This window comes from Eriocheir sinensis, chromosome 8, assembly GCF_024679095.1.
Source record: "Eriocheir sinensis breed Jianghai 21 chromosome 8, ASM2467909v1, whole genome shotgun sequence".
Classification (NCBI taxonomy): Eukaryota; Metazoa; Arthropoda; class Malacostraca; order Decapoda; family Varunidae; genus Eriocheir; species Eriocheir sinensis.
In genome coordinates, this window is record NC_066516.1 from 15,030,911 (window position 1) to 15,053,264 (window position 22,354).

A 22,354-nucleotide genomic window follows, 5' to 3' on the forward strand; every position below is an offset into this window, starting at 1 on the left:
ATGATTGAATGAATGAAGAAAGAGAGGCAGGAAGGAGATGAGCGTGTTAGGAAAGAATGAATGCTTGAAGGAAGAAGGGAAGGGAGGAAGGCGGAGATAGGCGTGTAAGGGAAGAATGAAGGGGTGAAGGAAGGGGTGTCGGACAGGAAGGCAGGAAGGTCTCGGTGTGACTAACGTGTCGTGTGAACCTGATTCCACGGCCGCTGTGACGGTGGAAGGCGACATGACACCCACTTAGGCTCAACGCACGCACGCACGCACACAGCCACGCAAGCAGGTAAGCACACACGCACGCACACACACACGCACACACGCATCACACGGACATACGAAAAAAAAACTTTAAAAATATCCATAGCGTTGTTGATTAATATAAGAATAAGATAAAATAAAATAAAATAAAATTAAATAAAAATAAGAAAATTGCCTTACCCCCCCCAAAAAAAAACTACTATTAAAAGAAAACAATCACGTTCTTAAAATAAAAATAGAATGAGATGATAAAAAAAATAGAATCATTTGACATCTACACAGCCTACCCTCTCCCTCCCTCCCTCTCTATCTCCCTTCCTCCCTTCCTTCACTTCCATATTCACTCTTCTTCTCTCCCTACCTCCCTAGCTCCCTTTTACACCCTCCTCCTTTACGTCCCTTCTCCCTCCATCTCACTTCCACTTATCCACTCATCTTTTCTTTCTCTCCTTTTACATTTCCTCTTTCCTCTTTTTCTCTCCGTCTTTCCTTTCTCTCTTCACCTCTCCACCTTCCTTCCCTCTTTCTTTCTCTCTCCCTCTTTCTTCCTTCCATTTTTCCTTTCCTCTCCTTCCATACTCCCTCTTTCCTCTTTTTCTCTCCTCCTTTCCTTTCTCTCTCTCCACCTCTTCACCTCCCTTCCCTCTTTCTTTCTCTCTCTACCTCTCCATCTCCCTTCCACCCTTCATCTCTCGACCTCTCCATCCACACTCCCTCCCTTCCCTCATCATTACCGTCTGCTGCCCATCCCTCCCTCCCTCCCTCTCTCTCCTTCTCTCCCCCCCCTCCTTCTCAGCCTGTCAACTAATGTATGGGGAATTATTGACGAGCTATAGGCCTACTTACTCCTAATTCAGGGTTGTGCTCCATCCATTACGAGGCTGGGGAAGGGGGGGAGGCAAGGAAGGAGGGAGGGAGGGAGGGAAGAATTTGTGGGGGGGAGAGGGGAGAGGAGAGGAGGCTCGTGTCATTCTGGGAGAGGAGAGGAAGGACGGAGGTGCTGGATTTTGTGAGGGGAGGTGAAGGGAGAGGGGAGGGAGGGAGTTGACAGAGGAGGGGAGATGAGGGGAAGGAAGAGAAGGGGAGGGGAGAGGGAACTGACAGAGGAGGGAGAGAGAGAGAGAGAGAGAGAGAGAGAGAGAGAGAGAGAGAGAGAGAGAGAGAGAGAGAGAGAGAGAATTAAAAAAAAGAGGGTGTCGAAAATAGTAAAGGTGGGGGGAGGGGAAGAAAAGAGGAGAGGGAAGGGAGAGGGAAAGAAAAGAGGAGGGGGAAGGGAGAGGGGAAGAAAAAAGGAGAGAGAAGGGAAAGGTGTTGGGAATATTAAGTAGAGGGGAGGGAAAGAGAAGAGAGGAGGAAAAAAAGGACGGGGGAGGAAAGGGCTGGAGGAGAAGGAAGGGAAGGATGGAGGAAACAGAGATAGTGACGGGGGGAAAGTGAGGTAGGGGAAAATTGACACAGAAGAGGAGGAGGAGAAGGAGGAAAGGGGGAGGGAAGAGGGAGAGGATGGGAGAAAAGGGGTGAAGGAATGGAGGGAATAGAGTTGGGGACGGGAGGAGAGGGAAGTAAGGGGGAAATTGACAGAAGAAGAGGAGAAGAAGGAGGGAAGAGGGAGAGGATGGGAGAAAAGGGGTGAAGGAATGTAAGGAATAGAGATGGTGACGAGAGGAGAAGGAAGGAAGGGGGAAATTGAGAGAGGGGAGAAGGGGAAAAGAAGGGAGAAGAGGGGAATGTCGATAGTAAACGGAGAAGATGCAGGTTACTATTTCCATCTACTAACTTACTACTTACTACTGGAAGATTCTTAAACAATTCAAAGCTTAACAAAAAAAAAAATAGAATAAAACACCCAACCAATAACATTCAACTCTTACAAAAGGCCAAAAAAAAAAAAAAAAAAAAAAAAAAAAAAAATCCACTCTTACAAAAGGCCCCAAAACAACAACAACAACAAAAACAAGAGTGAGTCACGCAGCTGAATGACAACACGGTGAGTAATAATGACATAGACATAAATAAACATCCTTCTGACTCACTGGGATGATGTGGGTGGGTGGAGGCAGGTGTTTGGGTGGGGTGGGGGGTGGAGGAGGCGGATGAGGGCAGGCTGAGGGAGATGAATGGGTAAGGAGGAGGAGCAGGAGGAGGAGCAGGTGGAGAGGAGTATAGGGGAGGTAAGCAGGAGAGACGATCTTAAGGGGATATTACACTGGGCAAATTTTCCGTCGATCTTCAGTCAAACCACGATTTCCGCTGGCGTCATTCTCATTTTTTCTTGTTATTGCTGCTGCTGATGATGGTGAGTAATACCGTCTTCCTTTGGTGAAATCTACCGTAGCTTTGGAAGATCGTGGACACGTCAGAAAACCACGGAAATATGAGAACCACGCCAGCGGAAATCGTGGTTTGACTGAAGCTTATCCACGGAAAATTTGCCCAGTGTAATAGTTCCTTTATACATGTTTTCGCACCATCATACTCGTTCATGTTACTCCTCTTCTTCTTTCGTGTTCATTGTATTCGTTCATCTGCTCTTAGAGATTAGCACACGAAGTCTTTTATCCCTTTTACTGTAATGTTCTCCTCTTAACTTTTTTATTTATTTGGCAACGAATAATGACTGATAGGACAATATATGTGAGCTTTTTTTTTTTTTAATTATAATCGATCAAATTACACTTAATGAATCTCGGGGCAAAGTACGAGACAAATAAGTATACATGTAACTAAAACAATAAATCTTACGTACTAAACTGAAGGTAATGTAACTATAATTCAACAACAACAACAACAACAACAACAACAACAACAACAACAACAACAACAACAACAACAACAACAACAACAACAACAACAACAACAACAACAACCCTGAACGAAGAAACATCAACAAATCAGCAACATTAAGAACATCTCCATAATGCATTCTTCTTCCTCATTCCTCCCTTCCTCCTCTCCCTTCACCCCTCCTCCTCCTCCTCCTCCTCCTTCCCCCCCCCTCACCCTTCTCGTCTCTTCCCCTCATCCCTCGAGCTTAAACCAGACACCTTCCTCACCCCTCCCCTCCCCTTCCCTCCCCTCGTGTGCATACCTTACCCTCATTATCCATCTCGGCTACTGATACCTCCCCTTCCCCCTCCCCCCCCCCTCTCTCTCTCTCTCTCTCTCCTCCCCTCTCTCCCTCTCTACCAATACCGATACTTCTCCCCCTCCCTTCCTTTCCATCCCTTCCTTCCTCCCCTTTCTCTTCCTCTCTTTCTCTCTTCTGTACTATCATTCCTCTCTAATGTCTCCTCTTCCTATTATCCACTCTCCTTTCCCTTTCCTTTCTTCACCTTTCTTCCCATATCCCTGCTCTCCCATCATTTCCCTTCCTTCCTTTTCTTCTTTTTTTTCTTCCTTTCCCTTCCTTGTTTCCTGCTCTCCTTACCTGCCTTCCTACCTTCCCTTCCCTTCCTAACCCCTTTCCTACTCTTTCATCACCCCATCACCCCTTCCACTCACCCATCTTTCCCCTCACATTTAATCCAATCCTTGCATCCACCCATCCTACCTCCCCTTCTTTTTCCCATCCTTTCCCATCCCTTCCCTCTAGTTCATCCATCTTCCCTCCTTCCCCCGCCTTTCCTGTTCACCTACCTTTCATTTCTCCATCTCTCCCATCCACCCATTTTACCTCCTTATCCTTCTTTCCATCCTTCCCATTCTTCCACATCCCTTCCTTCCTAGTCCACCCATCTTCTCTCCTTCCTCCACCCTTCCTGTCCTACCTTTCCTTTCCTCTCGCCAACCCAACCCACTTTCTTCCCCTCCCACCATCCCCCCTCACCCCCCGCCGGTCCTGCATCTTCCTTAGCCTCGCCACGTTGTTCCGGAAGACGAGAACGGGCGCTGTGCAAGGGACACGCCACAATAAATCTGAGGAGAGGACTGCCGGGCGCTCAGTACATGATATTCCCATCCAGAGCAGGGGAAAAAGGGGTTCGGGGTGGGGGTGGGGGGGATGATGGGAGGAAGGACGGGAGGGAGGAGGAGGGGAACGGAACTTGTAGATGGGAGGGTAAGCGGGGAGGGGTGAGGAAAGAGAGAGAAGGGAGGGTAGGGTAGGATGGGTAGGGGTAGGACATAGTAAGGTTGTAATGTGAGTCGTTTAGCAAGGGAAGAGGAAGGGAAGGAAGGGAAGGTGAGGGAAGGTGAGGGAAGGCGTGGAAAGAAAGGGGTGTAAGCTGAAAGGATGGAAAGGGAAGAGGAAGGGAAGGAAGGGAAGGGAAAGATGAGGGAAGGAAACAGAAAGAGCTTGGAGGGAGGAAAATGGAAGGAGGAGGAATAGAAGCAGAGGCAGGAAAGGAAAGGAAAGGAAAAAGGTAGATAAGATGAAGAGAGGGGAGGGAAAGAAGAGAGAGATAGAGAGAGGCTTGGATGGAAGAAAATGGGAAGGAAAGGAGGGGAAGGAAAGAACAGAGGAAGGAAAAGGAAGGGAAGGAAAAGATAGAGATGATGAGGGGAGGGGAGGAGAGAATCTGGCAATAAAGGAGAGAGATAGAGAGAAAGAGAGACTTTGAGGAAAGAAAATGGGAAGGAAAAGAGGAGAAGGGAGGAACAGAGGAAGGAAAAGGAAGGAAAGGAAAAGGTAGAAAAGATGAGGGATGGAGACAGATGTAGAGAGGTTTGAAGGGAAAGAAAATGGGAAGGAAAAGAGGGGAAAGGAGGGGGAGGGAGGGCAGAGGATCCTACATAAACTCCTATTGCAAAAAAAAAAAAAAAAAGAGAATCAAGGATGGTTGGTGGAGGTCTTGGGGAACGAATACCAAGTAGAGAGCAGACAGTGGACGATGGATCAGGTGGAGAGAGATGTGGAGGAAGACGTTTATGTGTGTGTGTGTGGGGGGGGGGGGGAAGGGGGGGAGGCGAAGGGTAAAAGGGGGAGAGGTGAAGGGGGAAAGGGTAAAGTGTGTGGAGTGAGGGGTGGAATGGGTGGAGAGCTAGGAACGAGGGTAATGTGTCAGATGTGGAGTGAAAGTAAAAAAATTCGAAGAGGAAAGGGAATGAGAGGAAAGTTAATAGTGGATGAAAGAGTGGATGAAGGTTGATAATGGCTGAAGAGTGGATGAAGAGTGGATGAAAGAGTGGATGAAGGTTGATAATGGCTGAAGAGTGGATGAAGAGTGGATGAAAGAGTGGAAGAAGGTTGATAAAAGGCTGAAGAGTGGATGAAGCGTGGATGAAAGAGTGGATGAAGGTTGAGTTGATAATGGCTGAAAAGTGGATGAAGCGGAATAGCTAAGGGAGTGGCTAAAGAGTGGATGAAAACGTGGATGAAGGTCGATAATAATGGCTGAAGAGTGGATGAATCTGAATATCCATGGAAGAGAGAAAAGAATGGATGAATGAGTAGGAAGAAGAGGAGAGTGGAGGAGTAGGAGGAAGAGGAGAGTGGAGGAGTAGGAAGAAGAGGAGAGTGGAGGAGTAGGAGGAAGAGGAGAGTGGAGGAGTAGGAGGAAGAGGAGAGTGGAGGAGTAGGAGGAAGAGGAGAGTGGAGGAGTAGGAGGAAGAGGAGAGTGGAGGAGTAGGAGGAAGAGGAGAGTGGAGGAGTAGGAGGAGAGTGGAGGAGTAGGAGGAAGAGGAGAGTGGAGGAGTAGGAGGAAGAGGAGAGTGGAGGAGTAGGAGGAAGAGGAGAGTGGAGGAGTAGGAGGAGGAGGAGAGTGGAGGAGTAGAAGGAAGAGGAGAGTGGAGGAGGAGGAGGAAGAGGAGAGTGGAGGAAGAGAGCTATGTACAGTTGCGGAAAGGGTAACTGAGTAGAGATAAAAGAAAAAAAAACTTCACTTACCCTTCGCTCTCTTAATTTTCCTTTCTTCCAGTCAAGACAAAAAAAAAAAAAAAAAAAAAAAAAAAATCTTAAACCAACCTCCCTCACATGCACACTTTTCCATCTCACTCCTTCCCTCTTCACCTTCAATAGATGTATGATACATATATCGGGTATAGAGTAAGTAATTTCGACACAGGAATTAGTAGTGATGTTAGTAAGTGTGCGTATGATACATATATCGGGTACAGAGTAAGTAATTTCGACACAGGAATTAGTAGTGATGCCAGTTAGTGTGAGGATGATACAAAGATCGCTAGAGTAATTGAATATCAGTCCCTCGGTCAGCTGGTAACCCACCCACCAACCAAGCAGCCGAAAGACCAAACGACCGACCCAAAGTCCTACAACACAATGAGCTTTGCACTGACCAACCACCATAAACTTTGCACCCAACCAAACAACCACCGTTGCCAGATTGTCGTACTCAGAGCATAGTATTTATCGGTTTCTGACGCCTAACTATTGCCAAGAAACATCAGGAATTAACTATTTTAACGATAATTTTAAGTGAATCTCCAAGAGGCTGAGTAAGACAATCTGGCAACTTTGCAAACAACCCAGGGAGAGGAAGCGAGCGAGCGGGCGGGCGGGCAAGCGAGCAAGCGGGCGACCTCCCACCACCTAAAATAAACCTCTATATTCTCATTAAACCAGGTGGCGGGCCGATAATCCAGGTGATCCCTCGAGTAATCCATCCTATCGCCTCTCCATCCGCTTACCGTGAACCTCCGTCGCCCCAAACAACTCGCGGCGGAGGTGAATGGAATCTGTAATCGTATTTGTCAGGGATTTTGTATACCGAGTTAAAAGATGGGAGACCAGATGTAAAGGCACCCATTCTACAGCCGTCCCTCACGTTGACACGACGAGGGGGAGGGAGGGTCGGGAAGGGAAGGATAGGGAAGGGTAAGGTAGGGTAGGGTGCGAAGGGAGGAACAGAGGAGGGTAGGTATGAGGAGTAGGGGTGTATGGAGGGGAGGGGAGAGGAAAGGGGGTAGGAAAGGGAGGGATGGAGGAGGGGTAAGGGGGAATGGTATACACAAGGGGTGAATGAAAAGAAAGGCGGAGAGAAAAAGGGTGTGTGTGTGGAGGGAGGAGGAGGAGGGGGTTGGAAAGGGTCTGGAAAAGCACAGATTGGAAGCAGAAAAGGGGTGGAAGAAGAGAATTAGGAGGAGATGGACACGTAAAAGACTCGTGGAAAAATGGAAAGTAATGAATTTTATGTAAAGCTGAAGGCGAAGAATTTATTTATGTATCGACGAGTGTGTTTGGCATATAAGAAGAGGCTGATGGGAAGGTTGATCTGATGGGAACTTTGAGATAAAATGATGCTTGTTTCGTCTTGCTATGGCCGAGAAAGATGATGATGATGATGAAGGAGAGGAAGAAGTAGAAGAAGAAACTCACCAAGAAAAGGAGAAAGAACGAGATAATGATATAGAAGGGGAGAGGAAGGGATGGAGAGCAAGAAAAAGGAGAAAGTACGAGATAATGAAATAGAAGGGGAGAAGAGGAAGAGGAGTTGAAGAGAGCAAGTAAAGATTAATTAAGTGAACGAAGGGAATGTCTGTAGAAGAAAAATATGATACTGTGGGAATGAGGGAGGAAGAAAATGATGAATGACAAGAAAAAAGAAAAGAAAATAAAGGAACAATCAAGGAACAATGACGAGAAGGAAGAAGAACAAGAAGAAGAAGAGAAAAAAATATGAACTGAAGCAAGAGAGTAAGAGGAAACAACAACAACAACAACAACAACAACAACAACAACAACAACAACAACAAACAGACATACGAACGAGATCTCCTAGTCCTTAATCGATAATAACCAAAAGGGATATAATGGAGGAGACCTACTTTTTTTTTCTCTCTCTCTCTTTCTCTCCGCCTCCCTCATCACTCCTCTCCCTTCCCTCCCTCCCTTTTCCCTCCCTCCCCTTCTACATCCATCCATCCCACCCTTCCATCTTCTCCCTTTCCCTCTCCACGTCTCTCCTCACCCTCTTTACCCCTCCTCCTCCTCCTCCTCCTCCCATCTATCTTTCCCTTCCTCCTCCTCCTCACTCCTTACCCCTCCAGCCCTCTCCCCCTCCTTCCCCCTCCTCTCCCCCTCCCCTTCCCCTCCCCCCACCTTGTATACATTACGTCAACCATCCGTTATACAATTTTTCCGCCGCTAAATCCCTTCGTCTGGTCTCGAACACGGCCGCCACAGCCTCGAAACTCCCGTCCGGCTGTTGCAAGCTCTTAATGTTGCAAACGGCCCTATCTACCCTCCCCTTCCCTCCCCTTCCCCTTCCCTTCTCGTTCCCTTCCGCCACGCCTCCTACCACCAGCTCAATCTCTTCCTCCTCCTCCTCCTCCTCCTTTCCGCTCTCCGCTCTTCCTCTTCCCTTCCCTTCCCTTCCCATCCCTTCACTTTCTTTTACGTAATTTCTTTTCCTTCCTTTACACTCATTCCCTTCACTTCATTTCAGTTTCTCTTCCTTTTACTTCCCTCTCTAGTTCTTCCTCCTCGCTTCGTCCCTTCCCTTCCCTTCCCTTTCCTTTCCTTTCCTTTCCTTTCCTTTTCTTTCCCTTCCCTTCCCTTTCCTTCCCTTCTCTTCACTTCCATCCCAAATTCTTCCTCTCCGCTCCTTCCCTTCCCTTTCCTTCCCTTCACTGTCCTTCCTTTTTTTCCCCTTCACTTCCTTCTCTAATTCTTCTTAGGAACATATAAAAAAGAAATAGAAGAGAAACAAAGGAAAGCGAGAGCAGAACAGAATATCAGGAGGGAGAAGAGGAAAAATAGAAAAGCAGATAAGGAGAAAGAAAACTAAGATAAAGACGATTCCTAAATGAATACGTAAAAAGAAATAAAATATAAAAAAAGAACAAAAAGAGAACAGTGATTATGAAATAGTAGAAGAGGATAAAAAAACAGATGATAAGGAGGAACTAAATTAGAATGCAGACAACCACTAAATAACATATGATAAAGAAAAAAATAGAAGAGGAAGAAAAATACCAAAAGAAAAGGGATTATGAGAAGGAAGAGGAGAGGAAGGACGGTAGACGATAGGGAGAAAGAAAACTGAATAAAGACGACCATAAAAGGAACAAGAAATAAAGTAAAGAAAAAAATAGAGGAGAAAGAAAAATACCAAAAGAAAAGGGATTATGAGAAGGAAGAGGAGAGGAAGGACGGTAGACGATAGGGAGAAAGAAAACCAAATAATAAGTAAAAAGAAAAAAATAGGAGAAAGAGAAATATCAAAAAGGAGAACAATGAATATGAGGAGGGAAAAGAGAAGAGGAAAACAGACGATGTGGAGGAAGAAAATTAGAATGCAGACGAACACTAAGGAAGAACGTAGAATAAAAGATAAATATGAGAGAAAGGAGAATAGCGAGAAGAGAACAGGAAGGATGAGAAAGGAGAATAGCGAGAAGAGAACAGGAAGGATGAGAAAGGAGAATAGAAGACGATGAAAAAAAAAGGAAAAAAAATTAAGATAGAAACAACCACTAAAGGAACACGAAAGAATAAAGAACAGCAAAAAACAAAACAAAACAAAAAACAAACAAACAAACAAAAAAAAAAAAAAAAAAACAGTGGGGCAACATGGCTTCTCTGCAACGACACGGCCATTTAAGTTTCCATTTATATTTTTTTAAACTTTTTTTTTCATAATTTTACGTTAACACAATAAACGTTTAAATCAGGATCAATAGTCAACAATTACACTCACACGGCAACGTTTTCAGGCCTTTAAAATGGCTGTTCCCCCCTCCTCACCAACCCCCCCCGTTACCCCCCTCCTCCACTATCAACAGAGGGAAGGAAGACAGTGCTAAGCCTCTCTGGTCTATAAGGGTCACATGTGCATCCGTATTGTGTGGTAATTTGAGTCATAAGAACATTTGGGTTAAGGTTGGAGGGGGGGATGGGGGGGTAAGGGAGGTTAATAAGGAAATGGTAAAGTTAGTAATGCTTGGGTGTCGTCTCTCTCTCTCTCTCTCTCTCTCTCGATAATAACCCTCAATTGGATACCTCACTGTTTGTTTACATATACGCGGGGGGGTGGGGGGGGAGGAGAGGGGAGGAGAAGGGGCGAGAAAAAGGGGAGAGAAAGGGAGATTATAAGCATAGGGGAGGAGAGGTGACGAGAGGGGGAGGAGGAGGGAAGAAAGGAAGGGTAGAGAGGAGGGAGGAAGGAAGAAGGGAAGGGGAGAGAGGAGGGAGGGAGGGAGGGAAGAAGGAAGGAAGGAAGGGTAGAGGGGAGATAGGAAGGAAGGAAGGAAGGGGAGAGGGAGTATGGAGGAAAAATGAAGGGAGAATATGAATGGAGAGAGAGAGAGAGAGAGAGAGAGAGAGAGAGAGAGAGAGAGAGAGAGAGAGAGAGAGAGAGAGAGAGAGAGAGAGAGAGAGAGAGAGAGAGAGAGAGAGAGAGAGAGAGAGAGAAAGGGGAGAAAGGAGGACAAAGGAAGAAGAGGCAGTACGGAAAGGGATTGAGAAAGAAAGTAGAAGAGGGTAAAATGGAAAAAGTAGAGAGAAAATGGAGAGAGAGAGAGAATGAAAACACGGAGGGGAGAGGAAGAGGACGGAAAGACAAGACGGAACGGAGATGGGACGGTCTACGCAGGTTTGTTTAATGTTAATTGTTAAAAAAAGAAACAATGGACGGGAAGAAGAGTGAATGAGGGAAAGCAGGAAACATGGAAAAGCAGGTAACAGAAAATCTACACCTGTTGCAACGAGTTAACAACCACTTACAGGAGCAGTGAGTAGCGGGCTTTTTTTTTCACATTTGTTAACTTTTTTATGCCCTTGAACTGCCTCCTCTGCTGTAAAAAAAAAAAAAAAGAATCGATCATTTACCTCTGCAAGATATTAGTTCAGGAAAGCAGGAGCAGAAGGAAGAAGAACAAGAAGAAGAAGAAGAAGAAGGGAAAGAAGAAGAGGAGGAGGAAGAGCGGAGGGGAAGCGAAAACTATTATAGAGTAATCTAGGAAGTACCGATAAGGAGGAGAAAATGGAAAAGGAGGGAGGGATGAAAGGAAAGAGACGAGGGAGGGAGGGATAGAGGGAAGGGAAGGAGAAAAGAAGGGAGGGTTGTGAGGGAGGAGAGAGGGAAAGAGAGGGATGGAATTACGGAAGAAAATGGGTAGGAGGGAAGAAAATGGGAAGGAGGGAAGAAAATGGGAAGGAGGGAAGAAAATGGGAAGGAGGGAAGAAAATGGGAAGGAGGGAAGAAAATGTGAAGGAGGGAAGAAAATGGGAAGGAGGGAAGAAAATGGGAAGGAGGGAAGAAAATGGGAAGGAGGGAAGAAAATGGGAAGGAGGGAAGAAAAGGGGGTAGGAGGGAAGAAAAGGGGGGGTAGGAAGAGGAAAGGAGAGGAGGGAGAACAGAAGAGAGGGAAAGGGAAGAAAAGTAGGTATATTCACAAAGAAAAGTGGGTAGGTAGGAAGAGGAAAGGAGAGGAGGGAGAACAGAGGAAAAGGAGAGGGAAGAAAAGTAGACAGGAAGACGAGAGAAGGGAGAGGACAGGGAGGAGGAAGGCGAGCGGTCACAATCTCACTTCCCAGGGCGGTATTTCTTCTCTAAACACGATTTTCTGCCGTTTTGAGCCCATTGGTTGATAAATTCCCCGATAATCATACTAGTGACACTTTAATATCACTGATCACAATGGCACACTCGGGGCTGGACGACGGGGCGGGGGCGGGGCAAAAGGTGTGAAGGGAGGGGCGAGGAGATGGAGATGCGGGGCGTGGCGGGGCGTGGCGGGGCGGTGACGGAAAAGAAGATGGGCTAGAAAGGGGAAAAAGAGAAGGGCGGGGCAGGGTGACGGATGGGATGGAGAAGGGAAGGAGATGGGTGTGAACGAGAGGTGAGAGGATGTAAAGAGGGAAGCGGAGAATGGAAGGGAGATGGAAGGGGCAAGGGGAGGAGAAGAGGTGGGCGTGCCAATGTGAAGGAAGGGAAGAATGGGAAAGAAGGGAAGGGAAAGAAATGAGTGTGGCGTAATGATGGAGGAGGATGGAAGATAATGGGCGCGGGGGAGGGGGGGGAGGAAGAGGAAGAAGGAAAGAGGGGAATCTGAGAGACGGGAATATTTTAAGTCTTTGTGTAAGAGAAAGAGAAGATAAGATGGAAAGGAAGAAGTGAGGAGAGAAAGGAAGAGGAAGAAGAAGAGAGGGGAATCTGAGAGGGAGGAAGTATTTTAAGTCTTGCCGTAAGAGAAAGAGAAGATAAGATGGATGGGAAGAAGTGAGGAGAGAAAGGAAGAGGAAGAAGGAAAGAGGGGAATCTGAGCGAAGGGAATATTTTAAGTCTTGCCGTAAGAGAAAGAGAAGAAACTATGGAAGGGAAGAAGTGAGGAGAGAAAGAAAGAGGAAGAAGGAAAGAGGGGAATCTGAGAGGGAGGGAATATTTTAAGTCTTTGTGTAAGAGGAAGAGAAGATAAGATTGAAGGGAAGAAGTGAGGAGAGAAAGGAAGAGAAGAAGGAAAGGGAGGTGGGAACTAAAAGAGAAGGAAACGAAGAAAGAAAGAGGGGAATCTGAGAGGGAGGGAATAATTTAAGTCTTTGTGTGAGAGGAAGAGAAGATAAGATTGAAGGGGAGAAGTGAGGAGAGAAAAAAGAGAAGAAGGAAAGGGTGATGATGGAAGGAAAAAAGTAAGGGAAAAAGAAAGGAAGGAAAGAGCGGAAGTACCGATAAGGAGTAGAAAATGGAAAAGGAGGGAGGGAAGGAGGGAGGGAGAGATAGAGGGAAAGGAAGGAGAAAAGATGGGAGGGTTAAGAGAGAGAAGGAGAGAGGGAAAGAGAGGGATGGAATTACGGAAGAAAATGGATAGGAGGGAAGAAAAGGGGGCAGGAGGGAAGAAAAGGGAGCAGGAGGAAAGAAAAGTGGGTAGGGAGGAAGAAAAGTGGGTAGGTAGGAAGAGGAAAGAGCGATTTTAAGAAGATGAAAAGAAGGGACTGAGTAACGTCATCAAAACAGTATTCATAACAAACAAGAAAAACAACAGCGAGGCACTTTTGTTAATTCAGATCGTACACAAAATTTTCTCCTTTCTTAATAACAGGCGAGAAAGTGACTGAAAAGCATGCATGTAATAAACTGTGTCCGTCGAATTTGATTTACCGTAAGAAGTGAAACGCGGAGGAAAGTTTATGATATCGCGATACGAGGAAATGCAACGACAATACAGTATGCAAAGAAGCAGTCTAGTATTCGTAGGTGTGTGTGAGAGAGAGAGAGAGAGAGAGAGAGAGAGAGAGAGAGAGAGAGAGAGAGAGAGAGAGAGAGAGAGAGAGAGAGAGAGAGAGAGAGAGAGAGAGAGAGAAATATGAATAATGCCCTTCAATAATAATTCTGCATAAGAGCGCGCACGTTACGTTTTCTTTGCCTTTACGCACACACAAACACACAAGGGAACATTTACTTAAGTCTGTCAATAAAAAAAGAAAAGAAAAACGTTGAAGAATTCCTTTTGTACGCAAACACAATGAGAAAAGTGATCCATGCATACTATTCTACACAACACACACACACACACACACACACACAAAGGAGGGCAAACATGAATTTAATTACAGCATACCAAGAAATCGCTCAGGTGGAAGGTGAAGTCAGGACAACGCCAGGTACACGGTAATCCACACGCCTTACCTGCCTAGCGCACCTTTACCTGGCATGCCTTCCTACCTACCTACCTGCCTCCCCCCCTCTCCCCCCCCCCACACGCTAAGGATGCTTCTGAAGGTGTTAAAATCCTCTATAATACTCCTTTACCTTCCCATTCTTCCTCCTCTTCTTCTTCCTCCTCCTCCTTCCCTTCTCTCCTTCTCCTTTTCTTCCTTTTCTGGTGATTATCCACGCCTCATTCTCAACGATGCTCACTACCTATTCTCCTCCTCCTCCTCCTCCTCCTCCTCCTCCTCCTCCTCCTCCTCCTCCTCCTCCTCCTCCTCCTCCTCCCTCTTGAATAGCACCTTTAGCGCCGCGCCATCAGCAGAAAAAGGCAAGTTATTCGCCCCGTCACGGCCACAAGTTGCCTTCGCCCTGAAAATATTCGTGGCTCATTTGTAAGTAATGTCCCCGTGTGTGTGTGTGGGGGGGGGGGTATTTGTGTGTGTGTGGGGTTGTTTGTGTATGTGAGGGGGTTATATGTGTGTGCGTGTGTGTGGGGGGAGTGGGGTTTGTGGGTTTGTGGCTGGGGTTATGTGTGTGTGTGGGGGGCGGAGCTATATATATATGTGTGTGTGTGTGTGTGTGTGTGTGTGTGTGTGTGTGTGTGTGTGTGTATGGTTCGGAGACATGCATATTGACCAGGTCTCTGCAAATTAAACAGAGAGGTGCTAAAAAGGGATGGAGAGAAGGATAAGAAAAAAAAAAAAAACTGAAAATTGATCAGGAAACAGACAAAAAAAGTAAGAGACATAATAAAGGCAACTGAAATAAAAGAAATGGCAATGCTCAGAAGACATATCGTAGCTGAGAAGACATCATGATATGGACAAAAAGAAAAAAAGAAAAAAAAGTGACAGATAGGATTGAACATTTAATTAAACAGAACCAAAAGTCATCCAATATTGAAATGAAGTTATGATGTTTACGCAACGTTTACAGCGAAATGATGATGATGATGATAATGATACTGATGATGATATGATGGTGATGATGATTGATGATGATGATGATGATGATGATTGCCATACTTCTCCTCCTCCTCTTCGTCCTCCTCCTTCACCGTCATCATCATCCTCATCCTTTCCACATACGAGTACACGGTTACGAAAATTCCACGCCTGAGCGAACTTCAAACTTTCCTCACCTTTCACCTTGATGCAGCGATGATGGAAACGGCGGATTATTTATCTCTCAAGGTGAGGAGAGAGAAGGAGAGGGAGGGAGGGAGGGAGGGTAGCAAAGAGTGTGAGAGATGGAGAGGAGGGAGAGAGGGAGGGAGACTAAGACGTATTGTAAACGAAAAATATATTCAAAACTATTCCCTCCTCCTCCTCCTCTTCCTCTTCCTCCTCCTCCTCCTCCTCCTCTACGAAGTGTTATCACCTCCATCACAACATCACAAAGACGTGCCCCCTAATCCAACATGGCCGCCACTCCACTCCGTCCTCTCTCTCCTCGACAACATTCAGGCGGAGAACAGACGTCTGGCCACCGCCGCGACGTGTTTTTTGTGTCGAACGGCGAGAAGGGGACGGCGGGAAATAACGGGGCGGGGCGGGGCGGGGCGGGTCGGCCTTTAGAGATCGCTGCAGACTCTCAAAATTGGTTCTCTCCCCCCGACGTCCCCCGATCATCGCCATTGTTCACTTCCAGCCCGCGACAGGATAAACAGCCGCTAAGCCGATGAGCGTCACATTCCCTATTCATGATTCATATTCTGCTCCCATGGAAAGCTCTCTCACAGACAGACAGACGGACAGGAGACAGGCAGGCAGATGGATGGATGGTTGGTTGGTATGACAGGCAGACAGAAATACGGACAAACATGCAGACAGGAGAACAGACGGACATACATACAGACAGACAGACGGACACACAGACAGACAGACAGAAAGGCAGGACGGAAGGACAGGAAAACAGACAGGCAGATGGATGGATGATTGGTTGGTATGACAGGCAGACAGAAATACGGACAAACATGCAGACAGGAGAACAGACGGACATACATACAGACAGACAGACGGACACACAGACAGACAGACAGACAGAAAGGCAGGACGGAAGGACAGGAAAACAGACAGGCAGATGGATGGATGATTGGTTGGTATGACAGGCAGACAGAAATACGGACAAACATGCAGACACCAGAACAGACGAACACACAGACAGACAGACAGACGGACAGATGGACAGGCAGATGGATGGATGGTTGGTTGACAGGCAGATAAGAACACAGACAGAAATGCAGACGGGAGGACAGACATAAAAAGAGGACAGACAAATTGATGGTTAGACAGGCAGACAGAAATACCGTTAGACATGCAAATAGATGGACAGGAGACAGGCTAACGAAAAGACAGGAGGAGAGAAGGACAGACAGGAAGGTGAACGGATGGATGGAAAGACAGACAGACAGGCCAAGAGGAGAACAGACATGTAGATAGATGAGTGACCTGATGGAGAGGCTGACAGACTGAGACAGACAGACAGACAGACAGACAGGCAGATAGATAGACAGGTGCAGAGAGACAAGCTTAACGACAAATGGATGAACAAGCAGACTGACACAGATACAAAAAAAAAAAAAAAAAGACAACAATGATAGAACTTTCCACACTTTTGCAAACATTAAAATAAGAAATGAAAAAAAAAAAATGTTCGTACCACTTTCCTCTAATATAATAATAAAAAAAAAAATAACGATACGCGCAAATACGTTTTTCTTTATTTTCCTTCCACAGAACAAGACAACCGAGAACGTAAAGGGGGGAGGGGGAAGGAAAGGGAAAGGGATAAACACGCACACACACACACACACACACACACACACACACACACACACACACACACACACACACACACACAAGGGGGATGAGGGGGGAGGAAGAGGAGCTTATGGGGCCGAAGTTAAGTGGGATTTGACGAAGTGTGATGAAAGGCCTCGCGCTGCCCTTATAGTCACCCTTAAGTGGATTTCTCCCTTAAAAAAGACATCGAGAGGGAAGGGAAGGGAAGGGAGAGTAAGGGAAGGGATGGGAAGGGAGAATAAGGGAAGGGAAGGCACTGCATGGGAGGGAAAGGGAGGATAGTAAAGGGAGGGGAGGGGAGGGAAGGGAAGGGAAGGGAGAGTAAGGGAAGGGAAGGGAGAGTAAGCTAGGGAAAGGAAGGATAGTAAGGGAAGGGGAGGGCAGGGAAGGGATAGTCATGGAAGGCAGGTTATTGAATAGTAAAGGAATAGGAGGGAAGGGAAGGGAAGGGAAGGGCAGGGATGGGAAGGGAGAGTAAGGGAACTGAAGGGATGGTAAGGAAAGGAAGTGAAAGGAAAGGGAAGGAAAAGGAAGGGAAGGGATAATGAGGGGAGGGAAGGATAGGTATGGGAAGGAGAGGAGGGGAGGGGAGGGAAGGGGAAGGAAGAGACGAAGAGTGCAGGGAGGGAAAGAGGAATAGGAAGGGTCGACTAACGAAGGGAAAGAAAGGATAATGTATATGGAAGGGAATAGTAAGGAGAAGAAGGGAAGAGAGAAAAGGGGAATGGAAAGAGAAGGGATAGAGAGGTGAAGGGAAGGGAAGGGAAGGGAAGGGATGGAGAGGGCATGAAAGGAAAGGGAACTGGGAAGGGATGACTAAGGAAGGGAAGGAAAGAATAATGAGAAGGAAGAGAAAGGAATAGAGAAGATGAAGGGAAGGGGAAGAAAAGGGAGTGGGAAGGAAAAGAAATGGACACACACACACAAAAAAAGCAAACTAAAAAAAACAAAAAAAAACAAAAACAACAACTCAGACGTAGAAAATTTAATACAAGACGAACAAAACGAAGGAGGGAGGAAGGGGGAGGGGAGATAAATAATAATAATAATAATAATAATAATAATAATAATAATAATAATAATAATAATAATAATAATAATAATAATAATAATAATAATAATAATAATAATAATAATAATAATAATAATAATAACAACAACAACAACAACGAAGAAATCACAAATACACTAAAAAAATTGCACGACAGAAAACAAACAAACAAACAAACAAAAAAACACGCACACACACACACACACACACAAAAAAAACACGTTCAAACTCCAAACACTTAATGAAAAAGAACTAGTTTGTGTTTATAAATATGAAACAAACGAGGAGAGGAGAAGAGGAGGGAGAGGGAGGGGGAAGATGGCAGGGGAGGGGAAAGTAAGGGGGAGAGGGAGGGAGGGGGGGGTAAGAGGGGGACATACGAACAATCTCATCTTCCCGCTGTTAATTAATACACGTGGGCGACGACGACCAGGTGAGATAAAAGGCACGAATATACGAAAAGAAAAAAATAATGGAAAAGTAAAAGACGACGGCGTGGTTTGGTGAGTGTTCGCGCGATGAGAATTCTTCACTCTTGTTATAATATTTGTGTCCAATTTCCCCGCGGCGGACTTTTCTTCATTTTGACAACGATAAAGGGGGGTGGGGTGAGGAGAGCGGAAGTGTGGGGTGGGAGAGGTAGGGAGGGGAATGGAGGGTGTGGGAAAGGAAGGGAGGCACGGTATGGTGGAGTACTGGGGGGATGTGGAAGAGGAAGGGAGGGTGTGGTGGATGCAGGGAGGGTGTGGGAGAGGAAGGGAGGGTGTGGGAAAGGAAGGGAGGCACGGTATGGTGGAGTATTGGGGGGATGTGGAAGAGGAAGGGAGGGTATGGTGGATGCAGGGAGGGTGTGGGAGAGGAAGGGAGGGTGTGGAAGAATAAGGGAAAGTGTGGGAGAGAAAGGGAGGGTGTGGGTAAGGAAGGGAGGGTGTGTTAGAGGGAGAGAGGGTGTGGTGGAGGATGGGGGAATGTGGAAGAGACAGGGAGGATGTGGTGGAGAATTGGGAGGATGTGGAAGAGTTAGGGAAAGTGTGGGAGATAAAGGGAGGATGTGGGAAAGGAAGGGAGGGTGTGTTAGAGGGAGAGAGGGTGTGGTGGAGGATGGGGGAATGTGGAAGAGGGAGGGAGGGTGTGGTGGAGAAAATGGTAATGGAACGGAGGATGTGGAGGAGGATTACGATAAGTTTTAGAACAGACCATAATATATAAAAGAAAGTAAAAAGTGCACCATAACACACCATAAAAACAAACAAACAAAAAAATAGCTGGAAGCATTCTTTTTAAAACTTAAGATCTTATAATTACTTTTTCGAGGTGTTCTGGTACTGACATGCATGAGAAAATATTGCTGCAGAGGGAAAAAAAATACCAATACAGAAAAAAGGATCGAAAAAAAGATCAATTACCTGTTTTGGTGGTGGCGGTGGTGATGGTGGTGGTTGTTGTTGTTGGTGGTGGTTGGTGGTGGTTGGTGGCGATGGTGGTGGTTGTTGTTGTTGGTGGTGGTTGGTGGTGGTTGGTGGCGATGGTGGTGGTGGTGGTGGTTGGTGGTGGTGGTTGGTGGTGGTGGTTGGTGGTGGTTGGTGGCGATGGTGGTGGTTGTTGTTGTTGTTGGTTGGTGGTGGTTGGTGGCGATGGTGGTGGTTGTTGTTGTTGGTGGTGGTTGGTGGTGGTTGGTGGCGATGGTGGTGGTTGGTGGTGGTGGTGGCGATGGTGGTGGTTGTTGTTGTTGGTGGTGGTGTTGGTGGTTGTGATATTAGCAAACCTTGGTGAAATGCCTCCATTTTTTTCAACATTCTGGAAAAAACAACAACCACATCTTACAATATCAAAATTATTACGAAAAAGAGAAAAATATGATATAGCAGGATGAAGAGGTAGCTAAGTACTTTGTGTTCGAATTATATTATTGCTGTTATTACTACTACTACTACTACTACTACTGCTACTACTACTACTACTACAACTATTACTATACCACCACAACTACTACTATTACTACTACTACTACTACTACTACTACTACTACTACTACTACTACTACCACCACCATTACTACTACTACTACTACTACTACTACTACTACTACTACTACTACTACCACCATTACTACTACTACTACTACTACTACTACTACTACTACTACTACCACCATCATCACTACTACTAAACCACCAGAACCACACAACCGTTCATAATAAAAAAAATATAAACACAACTCACAAAACCATCTCCATTTACTTTCCTCTTCATTTTACCTGCACGTGTTCAATTAAAAATGTTCCCTGCCTAAAATCTGGAGTGTCCCCAAAACTGAAAAAAAAAAAAGAGCGAGAAAAAAAAGTTGAGGTGACACGCCAGGCCCTCGTCGTCACTCCTGCGCGGCGTGCCTCATAATGCCGAAGCGATGCGAGTGAATGGAAAACTGATTTGGCATTTTCACAGCCGGTTCCTGAGGCTGATAGAAAAGGGAGGAGATGACGTGTGGGGGAGGGGAAGCGGAGGTGGACGAGGGGGCGGAGGAGGAAGAGGGAGAGAGGAGGAGGAGGAGGAGAAGGAAGACGAGGGGAATGACAAATGATGTGTAAGATGAAGAACAAACAAAAATACGAAGAAAACGATGATGACGATGAAGGAGGAGGAGGAGGAGGAGGAGAATGACAACAGTGACGAGTAAGATGACGAACAAGCAAAAAATAAGAAGAAAACGAGAATGGTGACGATGAAGGAGGAGGAGGAGGAGGAGGAGAAGGAGGAGGAGGAGAAGGAAAGGGACATGGGAACTAAAAAAATAAGGAAACGAAAAAAAGATGAGAGCAAGAAGAAAGGAAGGAAAAAGGAAAAGGGTGTGGGGACTAAAAGATAATAAATAAAGAAGAAGATGACAAAGAAGAAGAAGGAAAGGAGGAAGGAACAGTATTTAGGATGTAGGAGGGGAAGTGTAGATATCGGCGCAAGGAGAAAGGAAGGAAGAAGGAAAAGGATATGGAGACTAAAAGATAAATAAAGAAGATGACAAAGAAGAAGAAGAAAAGGAGAGAAAGGAAGAAGAATGAAAGAAGAAAAGGAAGAGAACACTGGATGAGCAAGTACAATATAAGGAAGAGTATAGGTGTTAGCGTTGGCGGGGGTGTGGTGGCGTGCCTGGCGGGAGGGGGGCGGAGGGGGAGGCGAAGGGGAACGGGGAGGGGAAGGGGGATGGGGAGGGGGGAGCTTTTGGGGGCGGAGGGGAAGGGGGGATGGGGAGGGGAAAGCTTTTAAGTGTCGGGGTCATAAAAGTGGTGTGATTGTGGCGCCAGGAGTGTTGGGGAGTGTTGGTAACTGTTCCTCCCCCCTCCCACTCTCCCTCCTTCCCCCTAACACACAGACACGCAAGCAGTGGTCGAGTGGTCAAATTACAGAAAACGTACAGTCCCAGGTTCGAATCCCGCTGATGGTATAAAGTGTGTTCCGCCGCTGTTAGGCTCGACAAATGTGCTAATAGTGATCTTATTAACTAACTTCTATTATAAGGTAAAGAGGAAGGGGAGAGAAAGGGGAGACGGGGGGAGGGGGAGTAAGAATCAAAAGGCGTAAAGGGGAAGGAAAAGAGTCACACGGTAAAAAAAATCCGTCCGAGTCACCACGAGCAGGGGCCAACACACACACACACACACACACACACACACACACACACACACACACACATTAACACCCTCCTGACCTCTGTTATTATTCTCTTTCCCATCCTCACACCTCCCCACAAACCTCCCCTCCCTCCCCCTCTTTACCCTTCGCCCCCTCCTCCTCCCCATGATCACCCTCTCCCTTCCCATCACCCCAAACACACTACCCATCTCTCTCCCTTCACCCTTCCCTAACCCAGCACACCTACTCTCTCTCACTCTCCTCCCTTGCCTACCACCCCTCCCTCCTTCCTCCCTCCCCCCACGCGCGTGCCTGACAAATCACCCCCACCATTAGCAGGAGCAGAGCGAATCACTGCGTATAGGGTTAGGGGGGGGGAGGAGAGCGAAGGGAGGGGAGGAAAGGGATGGCAATGGAAAGGGAGAGTAGGGTAAGGAAGGGAAGAGGAGTAAGGGACGGGTTCACTATAGGGTAGGGAAGGTAAGGTAAGATAAGGTAAGGGAAGGGAAGGGAAGGGTCGGAAAGAGAAGGGAGAGGAAGGGAAGGGTCGGGAATAGAAGGGAAGGGAAGAGAGCAAGGGAAGGTTAGTGTAGGGAAGGGTAGGTAAGGGAAGGTAAGGGAAGGGAGAGGGAAGGTTAGAGTAGGGTAGGTAAGGGAAGGCTAGGGGAAGGAAGGGGGGGGGGTAGGGGAGGGCCCGCAGCAGCAGATATGAATAAAGCCATTTTCCTCATTTCGGGTCCGCGGAGTGGCGAGAGACGGGCCGCCGCGCTGTATTAAAACGACGCTGTTAAATCCGCCGCCAGGGAGGGAGGGAGGGAGCGTGCGTACGTGTGTGTGTGTGTCAGTAGTAGTAGTAGTGGTAGTAGTGATAGTAGTAGTAGCAGTAGTAGTGATAACAACAATAATATAATTCGAACCCAAAGTACTTGGGTATCTCTTCATCCTGCTATACCATTTTTTTTCTCTTTTTCGTAATAATTTTGATACTGACACACGCAAGATCGGAGTGTATACCTAAGTGGGGAGGATAAATGTATGCTGCGGGGAGTAAGGAACTAAGATCATTGGGCGTA